This window comes from Apis mellifera, linkage group LG12 (assembly GCF_003254395.2).
Source record: "Apis mellifera strain DH4 linkage group LG12, Amel_HAv3.1, whole genome shotgun sequence".
Taxonomy (NCBI): Eukaryota; Metazoa; Arthropoda; class Insecta; order Hymenoptera; family Apidae; genus Apis; species Apis mellifera.
Genome location: NC_037649.1, coordinates 8,354,433 through 8,380,518, shown reverse-complemented (window position 1 = coordinate 8,380,518; position 26,086 = coordinate 8,354,433). Strand labels below are relative to the sequence as shown.

Below are 26,086 nucleotides of genomic sequence, written 5' to 3'. Positions count from 1 at the left end.
GATGTCGAGATCCGATCTTCGCGTCGCTTTTTCCGACCACTTTGTCAAACTGACATCCAGTCCGCTGGAACTGGATTAATCGACATCGATCGACAACAATCGGTATCGATCCCTGACGAGCATTCGTTTTTTCCCCTTTTATCGGGGAAACAGGTAGTCGCTTTATCAACCGTGTTATCTACGGCAAACTACGTACTAATGTTCCTCTTTTTTTTCTCTCCTCAATTGTGCGTAAATACACGCAAATATATTGGAGAAACGTGTCGAATAAATTGAACGTCGTCGAGGAACGATGAGCGAAGCTTGTTATTTTAATTCTAAGATAAAAAGTTGACGAACGAAAGTCGGATAGATAATGCTTTCAAGCAAGTTTTTAACTTTTATAGTTGTGAATTATCGCATATATTTTTTCTTCGCATGCTAAACTCGTTGGAATATTGAAAACGAGACGTGACAAATGTTTTTCACTCGTGAAATTTTACTTTCTACTCGATGAACGAGTGAAAAACTGCGATTAATATTACAGTTTCTTTCTTTTTTTTTTTTAAAGATCTAATCGAAGATTATTGTACAAAATGGCAACAATAGTTTGAACAATGTGGATAATAGCGTGTATCACGCCACATAACGAGTCACGTTAACAAGATTAACGTAATAAAGGTTAATTAAAGAACGTTTCAATTTAATAAATATTCTGATATTTCGTTAACAATAATATTTTCTAATTTTTAGAAATAATTATAGGATTTATCCTCGAATTCATTTTCTAATTTTAGAAAGCATTTTTGCTACTCTCTCTCTAAACAATATTTCCAATTTTCTTCCATCGTGGAATCTTCTCGTTTCATCGGGTAGAAAAATTTCAACTTCAAGTTTCGAAATGAAGAGAGAATGGAAAGTTGTCGGATTCGGTTGGACAACGATTGACGATCGATGAAAGTGAATGACCCAATTCGAGCAGAGTCGAGAGGGAAAATTGTGTATTTCCGAGCTGCGAAATGTCACGAAACGCGTTTCGCCTCAACGACTTCGTTATTACGTGACATTTCTTCTCGAGAGGTGGATTACGGATGGATCCAAGGAATGGGCGCGAATTCGAGATGTGCTCTCAACTTGGCGGTGCAACTTTTACGCCAACGATCTTTTAATAGTTACCACCATATCTCTTTATCTTTATCCCCTTTAAAACGTAATTTTCATCACGTGGATTTTACACATTCGGAATTTTTTTATTAGGATTTATTTATTTCGAGGTAATTATTTAATCTCCTAATCTCAATTGCGATTGGATATATATTTTTTTCGATAAATTTGAAAATTTACTTGTATTTCGGAATAGATATGGATGGTCACGTAATGATGTAAAATAATTATATTATAACACAATCGTAATAACTCTAAATTTCGGTAAATTTTAACGGAAAATAGTTAAATTAATACGAAAATGCAATTGGGTCGCACATGCAGCCAAACACCGGTAGAGGGATTTAATTTATAATAAATTTTCCAGGGGTAGTATTTTGCGATTTAAATTATTTCCCCTCCACTTTTTCGAATAAATTCTAATTTGCATAACTCTCTTCACATTAGAAACGGTAGGGAGATAAATTTGATCAAATATATGGATTTCAGTATTTCCACGGTAATAATCCGAAATCGTATCCATAAAACAAACTTTTCAACCTTCTATAAATTCTAATTTTCAATCCTGTACCTGTCGATTAATTTAATTCCACGAAATCCAATCTTATCCCTTTAAATATATACTTAATTCCATTATTTTTTCTATTTACATATTTCAAAGCAACCAATTTTTTGAATTTATTTTCGCCAAATTGTTCGTGAAAAAAAAAGATTGCAATCGTAATTATTGCACGAGTCATTTTTAAAAATACGATCGAACGAGATTTTCCATTAATCAATTTCAATTACACGTGAAATGGTGGATTTCAAAATTAAATCGAAAAAAAATATGAATAGAAATGGAAAGAAAACGAAAAATGTGATTCGAAATAAACGAAAGGATGAGAAAGATTTGGTAAAGGGTTGAAGAGAGAAATTTGCGAAGAAATCGCAGGGGCCAAGGAATACAGAATGCGAGATGAAAACTTTTTAAAACTGTTACGTATAATAAGTTTGGGAAAATTTCTCTCCTTCCTTTCCCTTCGTGCTCCTTGTTACGTCATCGTGAAAAGAGTTCGCCCTCTTTAACCTGCGATTCGCTCTGATCTTACACCTCGCCTTTCCTGCGATTGTGTTCGTCGAATGAGAGAATGTTGCAGCAATTTTCCAATTTGCCATATATTTTGGTTGTTCCACAATCGTTCTATGCATAAAATTAAAGGGAAAGAAAATGGAATGAAATTATACATCTCGAAGGTTTCGTTTCTTTCGATGAATCGAGTTTGAGAATTTTTCAAGCGATAATTTCCTCGTAAATTTCGTATATCTCGAATAATATTCGTACACAATACTGAATTCTCGCATCATTATCTGAGAAAAGTTGGAATCAAGGACGAAAAAGTCAAAGTTTTTATAATTCTATCCCTTGGAAAGAAATAATAATTCGATTATTCGATAAATTTTCAAATAATCAGATTATCCAATAAAATTGAAATTGAAATTACACCAAGATGGCGCGACGGATAAATTTTAGCGAGTGTATCAAACGTCTCGTCGTATTATTCGCGTATCACATTTCTCGAAGGGTAATAATTTTTTTCCTTTCTTTTTAAAATGAGAGACGAGACGATTTTTCCAGATTTCGAGGAGAAGATCGCAAACAATTTCGAAACGATTTGCACTTTCTCCGACGCGGAGAGAAATTTGTCCATTTGGAGAACACTTTATATAATGCAATATTTACAAGGAAAACGGAGAGAAAGAGAGAGAGGTGAGCGAAGATGGTGGAGATCGATCGAGAGGAGAATACAAATACGAAATCAAATACAATGGGGGAAAATCAGGAAGGAATTTCGCTCGTGAGAGAGAAAGAGGAAAATTTCAGTTCAACGACTTTCTTTATTTCGTCGATGAAAAAAGAAAAGTTTGTTTAACCCGAGAGATACTTTTACGACGAGATAGATTCAGTTAGTTCAGATTCGAATATGTAATTATAGATAGAATTAAAATTCATAGTAAAAAGGTATCTGTTTATTTTCTTGGAATTTGCTTATTTTTAACGCTCTTCTCTCTGGAATTTTCAAACTTTTTCACCTTTCATCATCGTTTCTTCATTTTATTATACGTATTTTTCGAACAACTTTGTTAAATTTGTTTTCACCCAACTTTAAACAATACGACGCGCAATGTATTCTTGTTACTCACTTTTGTACTTCTTTCTTTCTACGATAAAATTTGCTTATTAAACGAGCGAAGCATTTGTTATTTCAGAAACATTGTACTGAAAAATTACTTTGTAAAGAAAAAAAATGTTTAATTTCTTCTAACTTTTTGCCTATTTTTAAAAACACATATTTAATATTACAAATCGAATCGGTTTCGCGATTTCACAGGGAAGAATGATTGGAAAGATTGGAAGGGAATTTTTCGCTCGATCCACGAATAATAAATGTCATTGGAAACTCGTTTCGTTTCCATCGAAGTCTGGGAGAGAAAGATCCGAGAAACTATAGCTATAAATACTTGAATGGGATAAAAGGAGGAAACGAGTGAAAGGTCGAGGCAAAGGTTTTAAAGGGAGAGCACCCGTGAGAGATCCGTGGCTCGTAACGCGTATATCTCGCGAGTTTTGCGGGAGAAATAGGGGGAGCGGCGGGTGGCGGGAGCCGAAGGAAAGGGTAATACGTCAGAACATAAGTCTTGAAAACAATTTCATTCGAGGAAACAAGTGTAACCGGGGAGAATACGGAATGTATCTTCGGATGAACAATCTTTGAATTTGTCGCTTCGAAACAACGAACGTTGAGCGTGAACGATGAGTATTATTTCTAGAAATTCTTCGATATTTTTCCTTTCCATTTTTTTTTATTCGTTCTCGTTATTGTATATTTAGATGTCGTCACGATTCCAGGCAGGAAAAATAATATAAAAGATGTAACAATCTTTCTGAGAGAAATGAAACCGATCGACAATCATGATTCTTTTCAGAAATGAAAAGAAATTTTCTTTTTATCTTTCGCCAATATTGTCTTGTAAAAATACGAAGGCAATATTGAATCACGAAGACAAGAAGAATTCTTACTCACTTTTCTAATGTTACTAATTCTGGAAATTTCACGATTCTTGGAAATCATTGTATAATTTTACAATTAATTCCTTTTACTCATCAACGTCCACGAGAAAACTGGTTCTTGGTTTCTCGTGGCAACGAATTACGAACGATTTGGAAAATATTTAGACGAAAGATTAAGCTCGTTTCATTTCCTTAAAGAATCCAGACCTAAATCACGCGAGATTTCCCAGGCGTGTGATCCGTCTCGAGCGTGCAAGACAGTTTTTGCTCTCCTAGAAACCGCAAGCTTCCATCCAGTTGTCCCACCATTTATTATCAAACTGGATTTTATAGTCGAGAATCGAGATATCCCGAATGATTTACCCTCGATAAAATAATTTAGCCGATCACCGAGAGAAAAAATGATATTTAACAATAATTTCGATAATTTTTAACCCAAAACTCCTTGATTCATCTTTCGAAAGAAGAGAAAAATCTGCGAATCTGCAATATTTTTCTCGAAACGAGTTATATCATCATATCATCATCATGTATCATCGAGGAAACGGAAAATAGAATTGAACGTCGACAACATCGATGAGATTCGTACGAGATTCCGAATAGTGAGTAAATCTGGAACGAGGAATAAAGGAGCGAGAAAGAAGGAGAGGATAAAATTGGGTTTCGGGTGGAAATGAATTTTGGGCGAATGAAGTTAGGTAGAAAGCGTGGTTAACAAAAGGCGAATAAATAGGATTAAAAAGGACGAGGGGCGAGCGTAATGCGAACGTGAAGAGGAAGGAAGGGTGCGTAGCCGGGTAAACAAAGTTTTGTCAAGCGCAGCTTGTTTTCTTGTTTCGAGTAAAGCAAGGAGAACGAAACGAGCATCTTTTCTTCGCCGGGGACGAGGATAAATGGATAGATAGACGAGAAGTTAAAGAGGTAAGATAGAGGCGAGGATAGAAAACTACTGGCGGATAAAACGGGAATTTTTTTAAAAGACTCGTCTTCTTCGGGAATGTTTTCAATTTCCTCGGTTTCCTCGCTCTTTCGCGAACTATTCTCCGGTTCTTCCGGTTATGAAGAAGAACCAGAGATCTTCTCCTCTAAATGGAGACTCCATTTTATCATAACGTTTATCGCGTCGATTGTAAAAAGTGATAAAGTTTAAAAGAAGAAAAAATAAAGACGATGATAAAAATATCTGCTTGGAAATATAATTGAATTAAAATTTGTCCATGGATAATTTTTAAATGGAATTGTTCTTCGAGGAATATGGGAAAGAGGGGATAAAATTTAAGATATCTTCGAAAATATAATTCACATGTAAATAAAATTCGAAGTTAAAATTTATCCAACGATATAATTTTAAATAAAATTATTCTATCTCTCAAGCGACTGTTTCTTCTTGAACAACGTCGAACGTAAATATTAAAAGGAGTTGCATTCTTCGAATATAATAAATTTTTTTCGAATAAAATTATACACAGGGAAGGAAAGTTCTTTCTTGAATGGAGATTTGAAAATTCCTCTCCAATATCGAATGCAAGGACGATTTTTTTTTCTCGTAAGAATGAGAAGAATTTCCATCGAGAAAGATGTATATAAGTGATAAGGATTCCGAGAGATTCACCCGAGAGTGAAATAAATAGCGAATGAATTAATTAGGACAAAGACAAAGAAGGGAGCGAAGGATGGGAGAAGTCAAAGAGCTTATAAGTATTAAAGTGTAAAAAGGAAGTGAGTTTCCGTATAACTTAAATTAGTTTTAAACACGTTTATTGCATTACGAGAAGCTTCTTCTTATTTAAGCTCTCTCCCTTCCCTCCACTTTTATTCATTCAAACCCGGAAGACGGTAGCTAACCCGGCACGAATGCAATTTTGCAATTTTCAATGAAATAATAATAAAAAAAAAGAAAAGGGGGGGAAGAAGAATGAAAGCAGAGAGAGAGAAGAAGGAAGGGGACGCGTGTCGTTAAAAGTTATTTAATTTTTGCAACATTTGCATGCAGCCCAGATTCCCATTCTCTCTTTCTTTGTTGTGCAAACGTGGCGATGAGAACACGAGCCGAGTATTGGCTCGTATCAACAACATCATCAGTCTCATCACATTGAATAAATACACGCTTTTAATTTGCTTGCTTCCAACATTTCATCGACATTTCCATTTTTATTTCGATTTAACGTTCGATTTATACCAATGCGCCAGAGATTACGAATTATTCGCGAATAAATTTTTAACGATATTTTACGATAATTATTATTATTATTATTTTATTTTTCACAGTACCTCGTGACAAGTAAAATAAGAATTTCTGGATAATTCGAGTTTTTGTATATTTTTGAGGGAAGGTACAGTGAAAAGTTATTCTAAAAATTGTACCAATGTTGAAAAGGAATATTCTTTTAGGCCACGATGCTGCCAGCGTGCTAAGCAGCCACATGTATCGCTCAGTTTTTATAAAAATATCGCTAGAAGCTCGTAAGTTGTTAGAATTTCTCCAAGAACTTTTACATTTTTTTTCTCCAATATCGAGAACAGTTTGAATCATCTAAGAGTATCGCTGCGATGTTACGTCTGAAAATATCTCGAGACAGATTTTATCTTTCTCCGGAATTTTCGATATTTCGAACGATCGAAAAAGGTGTATCCGATAATAAATATTGAAAGAATCGATTCGAAAAATATTTTATATTCAACATAAGGCAAGACAAAAATATTCGAAAGAACTATGAAACTATTGAATTACTTTGGTGATGATTTAATTTGACGATGATTTAATTTTCATATTAAATTATCTCATCAAATTTTCTTAAATAAGAGTTTAAGAAAAACTATAAGAAATATGTTGTTGCAAAAAGTGTATTAATGTTTGTAAAAGGATAGTTTTCATCATGTTAATAAGATGAAATTATTAATGAATATTCTTGAATAGATCAAATTTATTATTTATTGAATTGTTGTTACGTAAAATTGTAACGGCCAATTACACCACCAAAGTAAAAGTAATCGAGTCTTTTTCCTTTTCTTTAAAATCAATTTCTTAATCAGAAGAAATTTCCAATATTCCTTTTATACAAAACGGAGAATAACGGAGAGTAATTCCATCTCGGCATTTCCTTCTATTTCGAGTCGAATTCCATCAACGTTAGCCCGAAAACGGGATAGATACGTTCGTATTATAGGTCGACAACATTTAATCAGACGAAGAGCGGTTTGGTAATATTTCCCGGTATCGGGCGGAGTATGTGTTCTCGATTGATTTCACGGCCAGGTTTGCACGCCCGTGGCTCGACCGATCAAAGTTTTCTCCATGAAAGTCGGATAAAGGAATTTACTCGAAAAAGAAATCTTGTTTCATCGGGTAAAAGACTGCGTATTTCATAAGTTGTGCCAACGTATGCCAAAGCAGTTTACAGTCCTACTCCAATACAATTCCATCATGGTACACGTGCCTCGAAACGCTACGAAATCTACTTACAACTACTATATTTTTATATTTTCACCGATGATATTTTATTCGACATCGAAACGGGCAAATATCAATATTTCGAAGACGCGAATGAGAAAGGAAAGAAAAGGAAAAAGAAAAACTAATACTATTTCGCGAAAAGTTTTATAAATTATCGTAATTTTCTTGATAAACGTGGAATCTATGAGAACAATTTTAAAAATTTTAAAGATTAGGTTCAATTTCCACTTTCGAAACGATTCAATTTATAAATGATTCAATATTTAATAGAAATCAAAATTTATGGGAGCAAGTTGTAGGAATTATTTCCAATTTGAATCGAAGTATTTAGGACTTTTATCGAGTCAGATGATTTTTTATGGCGAGAAGAATCGCGAGTTGTGAGGTAAACTGTTAAAACACGGGACACGTAGACGTGTACGTCAGCGCCGGCAGTTTCATTGCAAGTTTTCAAACTTTGGATTTCGAAAAAGATAAGTTTACCGTGAAATTTGCCAACAGTGGAAACTCTTTAGAAATTCTCCAAGTGGGAACGGGAAATCGTAGGACGTGGATGCATATAAATAACGCTCGAACAATTCCGATTAAAAAGGATTTCAATCGGAACTTCGTTCAAATCCTAACGTGCTCAAAATCGCGATCCTTTCTTCTCTTTTTAAAATTCGAACGACAGTCTTCGTCTCATAATTTCGATTAACTTTATCTTTAGATTACCTTTAATCGATACATGCTGCTCCATAATCTTGAACTGCGTTAAAAGTTCATAATGAATCCATATTTTTATTCCTTTTATTCTCATAATCTCGTTACGAGATCATGGAAGAGCAAATCCAATATGACTCGATATTTTTCTTACTTAAATTTTAAACGAAATTAATTCGATCAAGAAATTTATCGATGTCATATTTCGTTCGATTTTTTCCATTTACGAAAAATACTTTCCTCTTACTTCTCATATTGTAATCGGATTAACAATTAATCATGGAAATTTAAATTAACCGTGGAGGGCGTGAAAAACGTATAAAGATAGGAATATTAATAACAAAAACGAGTGAAAACTGTATTTGCTCTGAATTTACTGAAAAAGACGAAGAACGACACCTCTTGTCCGCGAAATATTCACATTCGATTCGAACGAGTCGAGTAACTCTGTTCAACAGAGATCCAAGAGAATTTGCATCCATGCTACAATTTATCACGCGAGAGCAGAATACGTATTTCGTTTTTTATTCTACCGTCGTTTTTCCACGCACTCACGATTTACCCCAATGATAACGAATATCCCTGCTCTGGCTTTACGCGTTCTTTATCTCTCTCCAAACGTTCCCATTTCCTCGACAAAAGTGTCGAGGAAATTAATTCTGGGGATGCATATTCGAGAATCGAATTTCTAATAATCTCAATTGGACGAATGTTTCAAAAATAAAGATATCGAAAAAGTTCCTTTTTTAACTCTACGCTACGATTGGAAAATTTCGATATTGTAACGTGATTCTAAGAAATATCTAATTTCCGTTCCGCTTCGCTAAGATTCGGCCCCGAAAATTTCACCATTATTAGCGACAATTCGAGCGAGGATTCGAGAAGCGTTGAAAATTAATGAAGCACGAAATGAAATGTAAACGCAGTCTCGTTCCGGTGATAACGGATACAATCGTTGAAAACCTTTTCAGAACGGTCTCGCCTCTTCGCGAAACTTCATTGAAATAACAGTATCGGGACCGCAAATGGAAAGAGCGGGAACAGGAGAAGGGAAAAAGATTAAAATACAACTTTGTTACCGCGCTTCTTGCGAAAATAGGAGGACATTTTCCATTACGCCGAGATCTCCAGATATTTCTGGATAACGTTTCACCTGTGAAATTTCTAATGTTTTTAGCCCTCGAAAATTCGAAGAAAAAAAGAATTCAATGTAACTGTCTCGTAAACTGTCGCGACCGAAATACATTTGAGACTTTGTTCTAAAACGGGACAGAAGGATATATTCAAACGGGATCAAACTACTCGATCCATTAGCGATACAATCGCTCGAGAAGGTTAAACTCGAGGGCAAATACTCGAGGGTTGGAGCGAAAACAGCTGACGATTTTCAGAATGTAATAAAACCACCCACTTGGCGCTGATGAATTTTTAATTCTGCTATTCTATACATTCGTGTCGAATTACGTTAGTATATATATTAGAGTGTAAAGAGAGATTTATCTTGGAAAATTCTGTGTTTCATCATCGACGAAGATTATTGAAGAAATCGAGATACGTGGTTCAAATATATTCGAAGCTTCTGAAAGAAAGAAGAATGTACGCCCTAAGAAAAGGAATTCTCCAAAGAACTATATATCTTTAGAGAAAGGGTCGTTAATTGATCCATGAATCACTTTTCCCGAATAAAAAAATTAACTAAACTATTCCACTCTTATCCCTGAAAGAGACGAGAAATTATTGCCTGCGTTTCTCTTACTACGACACTGAAAATGCTGATCGTGAATAAGCTCTTAATCGAAAGTTGTAACGCGACTATCTGCAGGAAATGTTATGCTTCGTTTCGCCATGTTGGAAACATCCATAAATAGAGTGTTGAGAGGAAATGCTGGAATAATCTTGGAAGGTAATCGGAAAGAGACGATTGTTGTTGAATTTGGAACGCGCGATAGGAAGTCGGAGGGATAGATAAGAATACGGGGTTTCCAGCTCCGGCTGACAGACAGACACGTATTGACGTATCGTTAACGGTTACGTGATTGCACAGTGGTACGGTTCGAACGTTAACGCGTTACCATCGAATGGGGTTGAACAAGAGAAACCGCGGTATCGATTTTACCGTTTCCCTATAATCGAGGGAAAAGAAAGGATGAGACGGCAGGCCTAATCTAGATTCGAATTGTGGGTAGAATAATGTTGGAAATGAAAAAATAACGAGGATAGAAATCCGAGAATAATAATAAAATTGAATAAAATGAGGAAAGCGAGAAGGAATCGATTAATGAATTCGTTGGAGGGAAAAAATTTTATCGAAATTGTACTTATATACTATTCGCTTTTGTAGAGATTAATTTTATACCCTCGTCAAACTTTTTATACCGATGATATTGCGCTTTGCGTACATTTTCATCGGATCAATACTTGGGAACAGCGGTTGAACAAATAATATTGTTTCAACGCGTGTTCAAAACGAAATCATTGGAAAATTCTCGACGATGCGATTGAACTTGTTCGAGAAACGAACGTTCTCAATCTTAGTTATTCAATTCGAGAAATGTATTTTCTGGAAGCTTGCCCGGATTAAATGAAAATGACATTTCGAAATATGTATTTGAAATGTATGTAAGAAATTGGTCCACACACACACACACACACACACAGGCACGGGCTCGTGGCAAGAATAAAATATCGCAATTTCGTTTCGCCTCGCGGCTCGTAATCCCTCCCTTCCTTGCTCATTTTTCTATCTTGGGAGACGCGGCCACTTACACGAGACATCTATTGCTGTTTCATAGCCGCTCGAGAAGCGAGTGTGCTTGACGTGAAGAGGAACGGTGAGACAGACATCAACGGTACGACTCGAGGCTTTTACTTAAACGCGTGATCGATATTTCGATTCCAGAACGTCCGAAGATAATTGCGCTCGTTACCGACACGAGAAATTTTATCGATTCTTCGGTATAACGTTCCTCTAGACGTCCATTCACGCCATCCAATCCTGCCCGGTGATCCCTGCCTGATTCATGATTAAATCTCGTTCACCAAGATAGAAGATAAATTGATTCTCAACAAAGCGAAAAATTTGAAATTTTTTTAACTATAACTTTCGGATAAGAGGGACGAATACTTTGAATATTTTCAAACGTTAAAGAGAAATTATTGATTGTTCGATACCGATTTTAAATTTAGGTATAGTTGAGATAGGAAATTTTTGAAAAATTCACGGAATACGCTAGTTTAATATTCCTAGGAATGAGGTTTAAAAATTAACTATTACTATATTCGAATTTAGAAGTTGAATCGCGTTATAGTAGTGAAATAAATTTAATGGCACAGAATTCTATTTTTCGACCGCGAAGAAGACCGAAAGCTATCAAACGATAATGCTTGGGATATAGGTCGACCAAATGGTCGATGAATCTATAGTTTATTCACTATTCCCAGTACAATCCAATCTTTCTTGTCATAGATATCTATGTATATTGTAATTCTTCGTATAAAACCTTTTCCTTGGTTAAAAATGTTACACCGAGTATAATTTATACGTATTATGATATTAATTAGTCGAATACGTTACTAAATATCGTTAATTTAAAAATAATTCATTTGTGCTGATATTAATTAAATGAATATAAATGCAAATTTTAAAATGACTTTTTTGAAGAAATTAAAATTGAAAATTGAAAATGAATAATTGATAAAATGAAATATAATAATGATACTTACTGATGAAGACAATGATGTGCAAACTTTACGTATGACGTATCGAATGAGAATATGAAATGTGGCCAGGAAAGCAGTGCTAGATGATCTGTCGCGGAACCAGTTTACTTCTCATCGAATTATCGAAACACCTAAACATATGGAACATCATCAGTGGAAAATAGTGTTAATATTCATGATAAAAAAAAAAAATTATTTGTAAAATCGATAAAAGGTTATGTTTCTTATAAATTTTTAAATATATTTAATCCTTATATTATATTATTAATTTTGAGATAATTAAAATTAAAAAAAGTAATTTCATCAAAAAGAAAAAAATGAAGCTCATTAATAACGTGTTATAATTTATACGTGCAACGATATAAAATTTTATAGGATTGTTGATGCATTGTCATCATTTATTGATTATTGATTAACGATTTAATATAGGATCCTTGTGATTCATTTTTCAGTAAGAACTAATTAATATTCATCATTTTTCAATAAGACTGATTACAATACGATTTACATTTTTAAAAAAAAACGGTTATATTTCGCTACGCATTAAACTCGATCAATAATCCTATATACATTCGTTGAAAGTGTAAAAATATATATTGTTCGATGACAGATTATTTTAATATAATTTTCATGTTTTTTTTGATGTTACAATTTCGATAGAATATTCAAGAAAGAAAGAACATAAATAATGAAAAATGATATAAATAATTCATAAAAGCGAGGAATACAATTATTATCCAAATATTATTACTCGAGTAAAATTTATTGCGTATGAATATGTAATTCGCTCTATATCGTTTCCAGAATATTTCTTTTTGTTATTTCTTTTATATTTATCGATTTTTGTCATTATTCTTTAAAACATTGTTTCTTTTTAAACTTTTTTATTGTTCTATTCTATTTTTATCGCGTATATTGCAGAAACGTGTACAATGCATGCGATACTTCGTCGATTCTAACCAAACATTTTCACAAACGTTCCGAATTATTTTATAATGTTTCATTTAATTGTACTTACATGTTAATTTACCCGAAGCAATGGAAAGATTATCTGCTTTTCAAATTCTACTTGATTATACGACGTATATAAAAATTGAACAACTTTCACTCTTTTGTCATCGTTTGATATTTCACGTTTCATCCACATATATTAACGCACACCATATCATTTATCACACGTTCAAAAACACCACGAATTGCAAATACCGATAAATAAATCTATTAAATTAAAATTTGTAGAAATCGAACACTTTAATAAGAACTACTTATTTCCGATACGTAATAAGAAATTGCGTCGTAATATTAATTTATTACGCCGAAATGGCGCTGATATCGATCCTGCGCATGCGATCAGTGCGCAAAGGGAATTATGGGTAAAATATTGCTAAATTTGTTAGTGTCCATATGAAGTGCAAACGGTGAAAGTGCGTCGCAATTAGTGAAACTTTTTAAGTGATTGGAAGCAATGGATCAAGATAAAATCATTCATATCAACGATCATCACATCAGGTAATTAAATTTTAACTTTTATATTACGTATATATGTGTGCATACTTTAAAATAAAAGATTTTTCGACAATAAAAGCGAAATACTATTGAAAAGGCTGTCGAATAAATGTCGATATCGGTGTCGAGAAAGAATATCTTCAAAAATTTTAGAAATTCGATTAGAAATACATGAAAGAAGATTATAAAGTAGAATTTTTATAAGAGTGCGATTAATTTTTGACTAGATTATTATATATATACGTATGTAATAAGAGTATTAAAAGTATATTAAAATTTTTCAAATCGAGTAGCACAGTAAAATCAAACAATATTCGTTATGAAATTTTCGAATTAAATGCGTTTAATTAATCTTTCAAAATTTTTTTATATTTTCTCGAATCGAATTTTCTTGAAATAATTACTTGTAAATTAATTGTAAGGTTAATTGTCGCTTGAAAAAAGAAATTGTTAAAGAATTTTTTGTGTGAACTTTTTTTTTCGGTTCGTAAAATAACGACGAACCGCAGAATGGAATTTCACAGAAAATTCGTTTGGTTAATGTAACAGCGTTACAAAGGGTGATCGTGTGGGTAGCCTTGCACGTAAAGATTCTCATTTCTGCCGACTCATTATTTCGTGGTTGCTAGAAACAGGTGGCCTCTTTCAAATCTATTGGATTTTTAGTATTACGTACTGTACAGATGCTAAATGTCGTTGTTTGAAAGTGCAATGGTCATTTTCGAAAATTTTCGAATTTATTTCTTTTCCACATAGTTTTTCAATATTTTTATATGTTATACAGTTAATAAAATACCTATTTTTTTACGTTTATATTAATATCAATATATCTACGTATACAGGGTACAAGTATAAGAAAGAACGTGTCGAACAAGAGTGACTATCATCGCCATATTGAACAGATACAACTGTAACGAGAGTTATATACCGAACAAATGCAGCTATAAAGAGATAACATTCTACATGAAGTGGTAAGTCAAAAATTTATAACAAAAATTTTTTCCGCAATATTTTCGAAATGTAAAGATAAACGAGTGACTCCGAATGCTAAATGTGAAAGGATAGAAAAAGAAAATAGGAAAAAATTTTCTCCTCTAATTTAATATATTATTAAATAGTATTACATCTCCATTATATAATACTATTTAGTAATTATAAACAAATTCATTTTATACTCCAAAAACATTACACGTAACAATTTCTTATACTCGAAATTTCCAAAAATTTTAAAACGTACGATTACGAGCGTAACGGGTTATCTCTGAAAAAAAAAAAAAAGATAACGTTTGCGACATATATGGTGCAATGATAACATCAGAGTACGTGTTTTACGGAATACAGCCACTTAGTCTCAATTTCAAGCTCGAGCTCACCCCCGTGTACAGCTGTACATGTCCCACGGTATTATCGTTTCGTCGTGGCTCGCACGTTATGCGATAGCTTTATTTCACGTGCAGCTAGAACCGAGATTCGATAAAAATGTAAATTCAGGCATATTTATGTCGCGAGTCGATCGCGCGAAAAATTTCAATGCGGCCTCTAGCTTTATCGGTTCTTTATCCCTATAAGTACACATATATGTATATATACGACGAGCATCAATTAATAAAATACTCGTATAAGGCGAGCACCAATTAGGCTTTAAAAGAGAATATCGATAAATTAATTTGTTCTCTTCCTGCTTAGAAAGTTGTTAACTATGTTCTGAAGATTTTTTATTTTAATATATTTATCAATATAATGTTACTTTTTTTTTTCTAAATTAACCAAATTGGGATGTTTTATACATCTAAAAGTATTTTTTATTAAATTGATATACATTTTTTTTTCTTTATTTAAATAAAACTTGAAAGATTTATTCTTAATAGAAAAAGTTGAATTCCACTTATAGTTAGAGAGTTAGAGATTTTTGTAAAAACAAAAAATAGTACAGAAAAAGTGTGAGTTCTATTACAAAAGTAGAACTTAGTTAACGACTTATCTATATCTTCTATAAAAGTGTAGAATTCTTTCCAGCATTTTGAAGAAAAGAAGAAAAGAGGAGAATGATAATAACAAGTAAGTGAAATACAATTTTTAAGAGATGTAGATTTTTATGATATTTTTGAGATGAATATTGCAGAGAAAGATTGTAAAAAGAAAGAGAGGGGAGATAGTACCGAAAAAGTGAGAGCTTTCTGGGATTACTGACGATAAAAGTGGCTTTTAATAGTAGAAGGGGGGAATTCGATTCGAAATGTAAAACAACTTTTTGAACTTTTTTAGTCTCTCTTTCCATTTTTCTTTCTCTCTCTCTTTCTCTCTATTTCATAAATTATAAACCGTGAAATTATAGACCATAAATATTAAAACGGAAATTGCACAACATCTCTCAGAACGTTCAACCTGTGAAGAAACTTTTTCTCAACTTTCTTACTCTCTTTATAGTTATATCGAACAAAGATGCGATGATTTTTAAACTTTAAAAATTTCGTGTAATTTATAGATTTTCGTTCGTCATTTTTCTTTCGCGTATGCAAGAGGTGAAACGAAGTTGCAGGATAGGGATCCAGTCTTTCGTTTACTAGAAAAATAAATAAGATGTGTCTATTGGATAGCTGTGTATAAAATTGGATAAAGCTGTATGAAATATCGAGGCGTATTTTAGTAAAAAAAGTGAGCGAACTATTCGCTCTTGTTTTCCTGTTCCAGAGCGCGTGTCAGCCACTAAAGTATTACGAGTCCATCGATCGTGGGCAACGTCCATAGGAAAGATGCCCCGGTAAAATATAGTGGACAAACACTCTTTAGGCTGATATATCTTCTTTTTCTGAAAGATTCTTTAGAAAATCGTACAACTATAAATATCAACTATAAATATCAGACAGTAGTACAAAATACAGAATGAATTGTTTTCTATATTTATTTCCATGTATTAGAGATAAAAAAAAAAATTTTTAACACAAATTTCAAGATTATTGATTGCACGGGGAAATAAATTTAAAAGTGTAATTTTTAAAAAAAATAAAAGGATGAAATTTTGGCGGGTCAATTTTGGTGATAGATAATTTGCGATGAAATATTCTATATAAAAATAAATGTGAAACGTAAAATGAAGTTTTTTTCGTTGAAATTTTCATTTTTCTGAAAATTAACTTCACTGACACGTTCACGTTGAAGATTTAATCAAATATAGGCAATATTTTTTTCTTTAAAAAATAAAAAATATATATTTTTTCTATATTTTTAATTTCTCGCATTCTATTATTTTCTCGCATAGAATAATTATTTTCTCTCGTATAATTAATAATTACGTAACACTTATTCGCGTGTAATATCCAAGTTTTTTTCCCCAAAAAACGAAGTTCGGAATAAAATAATTTAATTTCACTCTAATTCGTTCAATTTCAAGGTATCCTGTATAACAGTCTCGTTTACATACATTGATATTAAATCAATATTGGATATCTATAATTCGATGAACGATAATATTAAATTATATAGATTCGATATATAGTTGGATGTGGCGGTAATGGTTTTTGTTAAAACGTTGCCTTGTAGTGAAAATGGACGCATGATTCGATTGGCCTCGAGTCGAGTTTAGCGCAAGTACGGTAGATTGAAAAGGAGACATAACCGGCATTGGAGTTGTCTCGCCGTATGCTATCGATCCCATCCAATTCTGGAAGGTCAGAAGTGGGATACATCGTTATTAATTGCACATCAGATCGTGCAACACGGTACTAATCTAGATAATTGCGTTGTACCTTGCGGATCGAACGTTTCGACCGTTTCAATAAATCGCAACCCGGTTTAATTACCTACGAATCAAAATATGGAAATATCGAAACGGGATATTTTCGATTTGGAATAATTGGAAAAGTTGGGATCAATTTCCCCCGCGTACGATTTTTCTTCGTTCCAACCTCGTGACTTCTACAAATGTTATTCTACATAATTGAGAATTGTTGCGTGTAATCGACGCATAAATTAGCATAGAATCGCGATTAAAATATATATCTGCTTTAATTCCAGTTCACGTAATAGAACATTTATCATCTTAGACAAACAATTCTTGCACGAATAATCTAAAAAAAAATCGAAAACAATTTTCTTCTCGTCAAATATATATCTCTTGATAAACTCGAAATAAAATTGTACAATTTATTTCTTCCATTTTGGAGGGAACGAATAAATTTAAGCAACGGTTAAGTATCTTTTTTATAATACGAATACCGCGAGGTTTTAAAAAAAAGAAGAGAAAGTGTCGAGCTATTAAGAAGAGCACACGAGGGCTAGGAGGGGAAAAAATAAAGGGATTTTCGCGTGCAATTAACGGAGAGACAGAAACGGCGCTACGAATGGATCTTTAAAGCCGGGTGTTTCTAATAGGAAAATATCGCCGTGTTCCGTGGAAACACACTTTAAGCAACGAATCGTCGGCAAAGAGCAGACAAATGCAAACGTTGCGTGAAACGCGAATCACGCGACACGCCACCGCGATAAATAAAATCTTATATCGGTCCCGTTTTCTCCGTTCAAATGGAATTTTTATGCGAATTCTTTTTTTTCTTTCGGTCGATTAAATTGTTGGATCGTTAATTAAGCATCGTTTCGATCGTTTAATTATTCGTGCACGCGAAATTGTTATCCCGTTTCGTTCCAATTTTTTCGTTTTCTGATCGTCTTGTCAGGGAAGAATCTAAGAAGTAGGTGAAGTTTCTTACAAATATATAGAAGTTAGTCCTTTCTCTTCTTAAAATTTCGAGAGAATCTTTCTTATCGAGAAATCTCGAGTGAGATTCGTCCTTGTTTCATTCTCTTCGCACTTGGAAAGTTTTTGGTTCGTTTAAAGAGAAATTTCCATCTTAGAAATTTTTTTGGAAATTCTTTCATCCTTGAATAGATTTGGATATTTTCCCATGTATCGAACCTCTCTCGTATAAAATTTCTTCTTTCTTGCTTGAGGATATTAAAGAACCGGGTTCATCACAATTGACGTAAATAAAAAGTGATACGCGTGTAATAAATTTCGTTATGGAGTTTGGTGGCATCAATATGAGTCTGAGCATGATAAATGTAAACGTGAATTACTTTCATGTTTGGAAGACACTTGGCGATAGAATCAAGTTCAACTTCTAAAAATATCTAAAAAAAAAAAAAAGATTAATCTTGAACAAATAGAGAATTTTTTTCGAACTTATTCAAGTAAAAGTATTTTTTGCCATTCTTTCGTATTCAGATTCTATTTGAAATTATTTCTTTTTTTATTAAATCGATAATTTTATCAGATCGATCGAAGTAAGTGTTCAATTTTATTTTCAAAATTTCTTCAGATTCTGTCACATTCAAATTCTATTTTATTCTATTCTATTTTCGTATCAAAAAAAAAAAAACCAAAGTATTACTCTCAAAATTTCATTGGAAATATTGGAAAATCAAGAAGCGAGTACCTATTTCTCTCTCTCTCTCTCTCTCTCTCTCTCTCTCTCTCTCTCTCTCTCTCTCTCTCTCTCTCTCTCTCTCTCTCTCTCTGTCATTGTTGACCAAACGTCTGTCGCATAGCAGAGCGTTAACGTAGTTGGTACACAACGCGAAAGTTAACTTTACCTATTCATCAGTTGACCAAATATCTGGTGACCAAATTGAAACGTTTTCATTGCACTTCAACTCTTCTCTTTCACTACCTCTCTCTAACGCCGTTGCTCCTCGATAGTCGGTGGAAGCTTCGAAACGAGAAATGCAAATTCCGGTTGTCCGTGAGTGTCGAACGTGCAATTAAGTTCCTTGGAAAGGAGGGCTCGAATAACATTAGATTTCAGACGTTCGTTTCTCTGTGTAGGCAAGTTGAAAATGGAGAACGCAATTACCGAACAACTCGTTGTTTAGATTCCTTGCGTGATAAAAGGAAAAAAAAAAAATTGAAAAAATGAAAGTCAACATCATCGCTTCTTCAAACAAATGTTTCAAAATTTAAAAAATTTCATTTTCAAATGTTAATGCATCGATTGCTTTTCTTCTTCCCGATAAATAAGTCCGTTCAAAAAGGTTAAATTCGCGAGAAAAATGATTTGCCGCTTAATTTTCTTCCATTTTCTTCCATTTTCTTCTTTTTCATCGAAAAACGCTTCAACATAACATCACGATGCCGGGATAAAACTGGCTTCGTTAATTGCGAACTTTTTCTTTGTTATCGACTATCAAGGAAACTTTTAATTAATCAAATTATTCGAGTAACTCGACAACGCAGGGAACGATTATTAATAACTCGTTCCACTCTCTTTAATCATCGTACAGAGCAATATTATTACGTTAGATAAGGTCAAATTCAGATTTACATCGCGCGATTTCAATGCGCAAACGAAGCTCAGGTCAGATCTAGATTACGTTGGATTCGGGTTAGAGTAAGTGTAAGATTGGAAGGAAATCTTTCGTTCCGTTTCGTCCTTGAGTCCCCGTCTTGACTCGCGACTTTCTTGTTTAAATAGAAATTTATAGTGAAACCTCTCGTTGAACTTTGACGATTTTCCAGAATAGTTCAATAAGTAACGTAGTTACTTTTCGAATAGTATCTCTCTCGTTTCTTCTCTGTCGTGGATACGGGAGGATTATTTCAACGTGAAAGTTCGAACGCAATCGAAATTGTTCATGTTCAGGAAGAATAATAACCCTTGTTAGAAACAATCGTTGTCGGATGAACGAAGATCGATGGGAAAAATTAACCGAGGATTCTTCGCGGTAGATTATACCGGTATAACAATTGCGCTCCATCTAGATAATCTTTCCTAGATGATTACGGCTATTAGATCGAAATGGAAGAAAAGGCTCTCGCGAGCCTATTTCCTTCTTCTTCTTCTTCTTCGAAACCGCTTTCTGATCTTCTATCTCTATCATTATCTCAGCTTTATCTTAAAAACAGCCAGACTTTTTTCTCTCTCTTCTCTCCTCTTCCCTTTCGACTACCATCACGCTATTATATCTATCTAACCACAAATATTTACCCGAAACGAACAAACAAGCACCAAATTTACTCGATCACCTACACGTAGATACCGGAATTCGCGTAATTACAACGAGTAAAACACGCGCATTCCAATTAATATACCCGGTTCAGGTTTGTGCTCGACCGATTTCGTTAGCCGGTGGTTATACTTACCGATATAGCTAATCTCACCATAACTGGAAACACTTTCCACATTAGTGTTATCGCGGCAATTCTCCGGTGGTCGATTTAATTTTCTCCTCGGTCGATCGGTTGGCCGAGAGAGAAGGGGGCAGGGGGCGTAATTGTACTACTCCACTCGGGTTAATTCTTCCGTTACAACTGTCAGCCATGAAATCGTCCAGGGATAGGGATAATTGCAATCGTCGAGAGGGATCTCGCCGTAACGAGGCCGATTTCACGTTAACTAAATGTTATTTCGACGCGTTGCGTGCCCACCCCGTAACGTCTCTCTCACGTGACGAACTCGAATCTTCCTCGTTTCGCCCCCTCGGCTCAATCATATTACGATGATGGAAATGGCTCTCTCTCTCTCTCCCTTTCTCTCTAGCTTTACACCTCCGCGCAACGATCCCGCAACTGGAAGAATTTTGATCGCTAATTGCAAAGGTGTATTGAATTACGTTTGAAATTTAAATGCGGAAATTAGCGGCCAATGAAGCCGGGGTTAAATGGAATTTTCGCGATAAATTCGCCATTCCCGTTTTTTTCACATTAATTCGCTCGAATTCGCTTGTTGCATGGGTCTCGATCGGGAATGGGTTTTTCGTTGTTGTGTTTAATCCCCTCGGGGGAGGGGGATGATTCGTGCTGTTCTCTTTTTTCCCTTCCTTTATTCTCCTCGCGGAAGAGATAAGGATGCGAGGGTAAAAGCGACGTTTTAAATGAACACGAAAGAGAAACGTCGAGTTTTATTCTAGTTGCATGTAAAAGAGTGGCCTACTAAATATATTATATGTATACGTAATATATATATAGATATATATGTGTTTTTTTTCTTTTTTTCATTGAATTCATCCAACTGATTCCAGATTAGTTCATGATTCCAGATTAGTCGGAACTTACTCCGGCGCATTTACTTTGGCGGACCTAATTAGGTCTCCGTGCTGTTAAGATAAGTCCGCGGGAGCATTAAGATTACCGATTACGTGTCACACGATAGATTTAAGTACGTGTATTTAGAATATTGTTAGTACGATGTTAGATGCAATGCTCGGTTTATCACGTGTTATTTATCGAAGGAATTGACGACAGTAATGAAATTACTTATTTTTTTTTGAATAACGATAAGAGAAAATCCAGTTTACCATTATTTTCAACCATTATTTCGAAAAGAAGAACAAACTTTATACTTTCTAGTTCGCCGTAATACCGGGAATTTCGAAACTGTGCTAAACGTAGAATGGTAAGAAAAAGAGGAATACGATGCATAATTCTTGCTATGTTCAGCGAATCTCGCGGCGTGTCGAAGCAGCAAGGGAGCTGCTCCTCTCGTTCGATTTCCATCGCGAAGGCGTGTTGTGTTTCTCGTCGGCCGTGTTCTACGTAACGCGTTTGCATTGGTAATGCGTCATGTCGTACGTAAATCGGGGCATATGCATGAACCAAACGTTGCACGACCAAAGCGTCGTCTCTACTACTGATAGCGCAGCGAGCGATCTTCGGGCAACGTCGGCCAACTTCGGCCGGCGTTCGGCCATCTGCGAACAACGTCGGGCGAGATCGGGCGGGATCGGGCGCGCAACGTTAGAAGGCCCGATGGGGTTTTGGCAACGTAAAAAAGTGGGGAAGTGATATTGAAAAACGCGACGCGAGAATTTCCGTGGCAATTATTATTGGAACGAGAAAAAAAAAAAAAGGAAAAGTGCATCGTCGATTCTTCCCAACGGCCTCGTTATTGCCTCGTCTGTCATTAGTTTTCAATTACACTTTCGTTTACTTTTCAACGCTCCTTTTAATAAGCGATCATCTACTTTGTTTCCGCTCTTTCGTTTTTTCTCGACGTTTATCCGCGATCAAATTATCGGATACGTGTTTCTAATGATACGATTCCACCGTGACTTCGCGTGACGGGAAAGTATACCGTTTTTATGGAATACTTTTTAATACGCGATAAATTTATCTCTCTTTATCCGTTTATTATCTTACTATTATCTGTCTTTTGTTGATTTGTTTGATCGATCCAAGGGATGTAACGTTTTAACGATTATTACAACAATCACGGATAGCGTTGTTAAATGCTGTATAAAGGATTTTACTTTTATATTACTAATACAATCAATAGGAAATATTGGATTAGAAAAAATTTATGAAATTGTCAATTTGGTTTTCCGTAAATTGCAATTTTTAATGATCATTTCGAAGGGTAGATTAATATAGATTATTCTAGCGATACCTGTTTGTTTTAATTCACTCGTTATCAGTTTAATTTATCGTCGTAGCGTAGTAAAGAAACGAATTATTAAAGAGAGATAGAGTTTTTTCGATATTTTTTTCAAAGTTTCGTTCAAATTACAAATTACACGCGTACTTATCATTAGAATCGAAATGGAATTAAAAGCTCGTATTACATTTTACAATCCAGTCTTACCTTCAACTTTTCTCTTCATTCTCGTACCTTGCGAGCACCGATAAGTTAATAAGAAATGCGATCAAAAAAATCCTCGTGTCTAGTCTTCTCCCTGCGATCGATAAGAAATCGTTCCCTTCCTCGCTCTCGGATAATAATTTATTACCTGAATATGCTCGCGTTCTTTCGTCGGCGTACTTGGAACGGAAGGAAGAGCGATATTACTTTTTATCTTTGCTGGCAAATTGCGCGAATTCTCTCCTCCACTTGGAGGCGGGTAACAGTGTCTGCAAATTTTTTACACGGGGATGCCTTTCCAAGATCTCTCAATTTAAGGAAGGAAATATAAATAAACGGTCTGGCACACTGCCTCTTTCTGCAACTCCCCGTTTTAAATAATATCGAGAAACGTTGAAACGCGGAGGAAATAACCGAGCTGAAAATTATCAAGCCTGATTTTTTTTCCTTCTCCTCTCTTTTTCTTCCACTACTTTTTAAACAGTGACAAGGCTCGGAGGAAAAATATCGAGTAACAAAGTTATCGAGTTTATTATTTTTCATCCTCCCGTGATATTTTTATTTAGAAAGTTTTTCGTCAAGGATTAATATCATACACCTCGGTTTCCATCTCAACTTCCATCCGCAAACATGATTTCCATACTCGAAACGAACTTTCCCTCAAATTAAACCATCGTCCATTATCGTTTCGAATCGAAGAGTTTACAGCCGCGTAGTTTTACTCCAAGGATATGGTTTAAATCACGGGGAAACCATTTCCAAGTTTTCTACCCATGATAACATTCCATATATATATACAGTTTCCACGTCAGAGATGTGGAAACTTTCGTTTAAATTTCATATCGGCCGTTGTCGTTTCGAATTTAAAACTCTATCACGCGTCGATCACGGGGAAATTATCTTTAGGATTTCCATTTCCACTTCTGCAAGTAGAGTTTCACGACTCGATGGAATTCTAGAAATTCAACCCTGATATATAACCGTGTATATATATATATATATATATATATATATATATATATATATATATATATATGTAAAGGATTTTTCATTCGGGTGGTTATGGGAAAAGTAATTCGTGGATTAATGTTCAGTCGGTGGATTACAGTCGCGGAGGAAATGGTTGAAAATTTTATGGGGAACAGAATGTCCACAGTTTACGACCGTGATTTCGAGAAACTAACTCGTAGCTCGGAACCAAGATCTGCCTCGAGGACGATGTAATATTTGAATTTCGAATCGTAAACTCGGCAAAATTACGTACATGCCGCTATTGTTCACGGGATATTTGAATACTATGCAAATTTGGATAAATAATATAGTTTCGATCTGCGAGTATTTTTTTTTTTACGATCGTAATTACAGAGGAAGAATATGCGAACGAAGAATAAGATTTCCAATAAATTTAGACGAATAGTAGATTTATGCTAACAGGAGTTGTTGAATTACTATAAAGAAAATGAAATGCGTAATATATCCGTAAGATCGTAAAAAAGGAGAGAAGTTCGTAATTTTTAGGAGGGTTAGGTAAGTAACCCCCTCCCCCCGCTGATAAAATAACACATCTTTTCCCTTTAAAAACGTTGCAACTATGATGGATGTAACCTGTTAAACTTTTAACCGTATAAAAATGTTCGTGCCTCGTGACCTCGTAAATATTGAAACGCTTAATTGAAGAAAATTATATCTTCGGGACGCCGACAAGCTGGATATAGATGGCAATTAACTTGTCTAAATAATTCAGCGTAGCCAAGCAGGATCACGTGGTATACGGCGCGTATTAATTAGGTACACAGTCACGCGAGTATGATTAAAATGATTATTTTTTTGAAGAGCGAGAAGAAGAAAAAGAAGAAGAAGAAAAGAAAAAAGTGGAGGGATAAAAGAGAAGATGTAGGAATAATTTGATTTTAAGAAAGTACGAGCGAGTTTTAAAAAAGAATGGGGTGGGAAAGAGGGAGGAGGTTGATGGGTGAATCAACGAAGGTTGTTACTTTTTACGATGCTGTTACAAGCTTTTAGTAATGCGCCATAAAAAGCGGCTATTTTCAATAAACCGCGTGTAAATAAATTTCGTAAACGCGAGAATCGCGTCGGGTTTTTCGAAACGAGATTAATCTCGATCGTTATTGTATCAAATATTAAAATTCTTAAAATTCTTCTTCGTAACGAATAATAATTATAAAATATCCCTTTTGATGAATTTGATGAACGAGCAGCAACTGTTTCGTTAAGATTAATTAATACACGCGACTGGAATTTGGGAAATTTCGTGATCCGTTGGATCCGTGTTTCGGAACGAAGTTACTTGTTATCGGGAACGTTGAACATGATATGTAAGGTTATGAAGCTTCGAATGTTGAGCTTTTGTTACGAGGCATTACGTTAAATTTTGATTTCATCATTTTTCGTCGTGCAATTTTAATTAACGAATAATCTCTTCACGCATCAATGAATCGTTACATTTTTAAATATCAAAATCCATCAAAATCTCTAAATTTCAAGATCCTTGCACGATAAGTTAAATTTCTAAATTATCTTTTTAACATCCATGGCCAAATTTCAAGATTTATGTCGATTTATTTCAAAAAATTTCCAATATTTTGTTATTTCCAATATTTATAATTTCCAATATTTACATATTTTTGTAATCTCAGAAACAATCAAGATATCGCACACTTTTGTTCATCAAATAAAACGCATAAATTTAATTTTAATTTTCGCTTCGAGTCGATTGAAAGGAATTTTAATTCGAAACTATTCGTCCAATTTATCGAATTTCTTTTCATACTTAATAGAAATTTCTTCTTTTTTTTTTTTTTTTTTTTTTTTCTATGAATCTTGACAACTGGACGAAAAATTCGACTCGTTAGTTTCGATCGGTCTTTTCGACGCGCCAGCGCAATTAACTCGTCCCCAAAGTTAAATGTAATTACGCGA

The 26,086-nt window shown here is 34.3% G+C and overlaps 2 protein-coding genes across 8 annotated transcripts in view; one reads left to right on the top strand and one right to left on the bottom strand.

The window, feature by feature from the left end:
* LOC410373 (leucine-rich repeat-containing protein 15) overlaps positions 1-26,086 on the bottom strand; it is a 121,403-nt gene that overhangs the window by 87,701 nt on the left and 7,616 nt on the right. For 2 of the 4 annotated variants that reach the window (XM_006565222.3, XM_006565223.3), the window contains exon 2: positions 12,075-12,202. The exons of the other annotated variants lie outside the window; for them this stretch is intronic. The gene's annotated coding sequence lies outside the window, so the exon portion shown is untranslated. The remainder of the gene's footprint in view (positions 1-12,074; positions 12,203-26,086) is intronic. 4 annotated transcript variants of the gene reach the window in all.
* The window catches only part of LOC551033 (pre-piRNA 3'-exonuclease trimmer), a 91,239-nt gene continuing 78,620 nt past the window's right edge, over positions 13,468-26,086 (top strand). For 2 of the 4 annotated variants that reach the window (XR_001705182.2, XR_003305897.1), the window contains exons 1-2: positions 13,468-13,580; positions 14,420-14,548. The gene's annotated coding sequence lies outside the window, so the exon portion shown is untranslated. The remainder of the gene's footprint in view (positions 13,581-14,419; positions 14,549-26,086) is intronic. The other 2 variants (XR_410152.3, XR_001705181.2) reach the window with 1 other exon arrangement.